Source organism: Pseudochaenichthys georgianus, chromosome 9, assembly GCF_902827115.2.
Source record: "Pseudochaenichthys georgianus chromosome 9, fPseGeo1.2, whole genome shotgun sequence".
Classification (NCBI taxonomy): domain Eukaryota; kingdom Metazoa; phylum Chordata; class Actinopteri; order Perciformes; family Channichthyidae; genus Pseudochaenichthys; species Pseudochaenichthys georgianus.
Window position 1 is genome coordinate 36,554,596 of NC_047511.1, and position 2,502 is coordinate 36,557,097.

Genomic DNA, 2,502 nt, shown 5'->3' on the forward strand with positions numbered 1-2,502 from the left:
AGATTGTTCCAAGCAAGTGGAGCTGCGCACATAAAAGCTGTCTTACCTAAAACAGTCCTTGCTCTTGGCACATCTATCAAGACTACATCATGTGACCTCAGACAATAGCTGCTTGCAACTCTCTGTGTTATCAGAGAGCAGATATAATACGGGAGTTTACCCAACAAAGCTTTATAGATAAACGTGTACCAATGACTGAGCCTCCGTACAGAGAGTGATGGTAAACCTGCCTTGGTATACAGTGTACAGTGATGTGTAACCGCTTTACAATTTGTGACAAATCTCAGAGCACTGTGATACGCAGCATCCAATTTGCTCAGGTAATTGGCAGGTGCATTCATATAGACCAGATCACCATAGTCCAGCACAGGTAAAAAGGTCACAGTGACTAGCCTTTTCCTGGCCTCAAGCGAGAAACAGGACTTGTTTCTGAAAAAGAAACCTAGCCTAACCCTCAGTTTTTTAAGCAGGTTATTGACATGAAGTTTAAAAGAGAGACAATCATCAAGCCAGATACCAAGGTATTTGTAACAGGCAACAACTTCAAGTTTTGTTCCTTGCGTAGTTACAATATCTAAAACAGGCTCTGGTGTCTTTTTTGCTTTTGAAAAGAGCATTACCTTGGTTTTATCCACATTTAAAAGAAGCTTTAATTCAGAGAACTGAGTCTGAATAGTGTTAAAAACAGCTTGTAATTTAACAACAGCCTCTTTAACGGAGGGACCTGCACAATACATCACAGTATCATCCGCATAAAAATGTAAAGTAGCTTCATCCACATTATCACCTACGCTGTTAATATATATGGAGAATAAAAGTGGTCCTAAAACAGAACCTTGTGGTACACCATTAGAAATGTTTAACCATTCAGAAGACAGTCCATCAAAATGAACACATTGGGACCTTTCAGAGAGGTAGTTCACAAACCACCCCACTGCATTGCTGGATATGCCAATACTGAGTAGCCTCTGCTTTAAAATGCGATGATCAACGGTGTCAAACTTTGGAAAGGTCAATAAACAGAGCTGCACAACTCTGCTTATTATCTAAAATAGTAGTAATGTCATTTATCACTTTCATTGTGGCAGTGATGGTGCTGTGTTGCTTTCTGAATCCTGACTGATGTTTAGACAGGATATCATTTATACATAAAAACTCCTTTACTTGTTCACTCACTAAGCGTTCGAGCACCTTAGCCAGAACTGACAATTTAGAGATTGGCCTATAGTTATTTAAAATAGTTGCCTCCCCTCCTTTCAGTAAAGGCAAGACATAAGCAGACTTCCATACTTTTGGAATTGTATTTGTGCTGAGGGAGAGGTTAAAAAGAGAAGTAAGAGGTGGAGCAATAAAAATCTGCAGCTATCTTTAAAAAGAAAGGTTCTACGTTGTCCGGGCCAGCCGGTTTCCTAGGATCTAACTTGGATAATGCTTCATGAACAATACCAATAGTTAAAGGAGTAAAACTGAAAGGGTTTTCCAGACCACATTGTTCAGAGTCAAGGATTGGAGCGTTCACAGGAGCCACACATCCAAACAGAGAGCCACAAGACACAAAATGCTCATGAAAGCAATTTAGCATAGTAGCCCTGTCTGATATAGTGCCAGATGCTGTGGTAAGGCACGGAGGTAGCTCATTTGGGATATCACCAGTGGAAATCGATTTTATGGCTTTCCAAAATTTCCTAGGATTATTCAGGTTTTCTGTGGTAACCGACAAATAGTACTTTGATTTAGCACTTTTTATTTGAGATGTGAAGCTATTTCTTAGCTGCCTAAAATGTAGCCATTCTACCTCCGAGCCTGATTTCCTAGCCTTAGCCCAAGCATTATTTCTCTCATGAAGGAGACTAGACAGCTCAGCAGAAAACCAGGGATTGTTTCGTCCCTTCACTCTAAATTTACGCAGAGGTGCATGTCTATCTATAATTTTCATAAAACCAAGATAAAAATAAGACCATGCAGTTTCTACATCAGCACACAGATTGATTTTACCCCAATCAAAATCAAACAGATCATGTAAAAAACCCTGCTCCACAAAGTGTTTTTTGTCTCTCTTTGTGATGATACGTGGTTTAACCTTTTGGACCTTAGTGTCCCTAATTGTGGCTACAACACAGTGGTCACTCACATCATTAGCAAATACTCCCACAGATGAGTATTTATGTGGAACATTTGTTAAAATTAGATCAATTAAGGATTTATTTGGGGACTTAATATTTGGATGGGCATCCGTTTGAGTTTTTCCCGTGTGAACGCAAACCGAACCTTCTGAAAAATGAAACAATGTAACAAACTGTGGTCTGGTGCGCACCAGAGAAGCAGACTATTAGGACCCTATGCACCCTAATGACTTTGCATGCTGCAGGGTAGCTTGTGAGTTTACTCCAGGTGTGACTAAAGTATTTTTAAGTGTTGATTATATTTATTATAGTATATATATATATCGCATCATTTAATCTGCAGCTGCTGAATCTATGAAACATAAATAATCATGACACA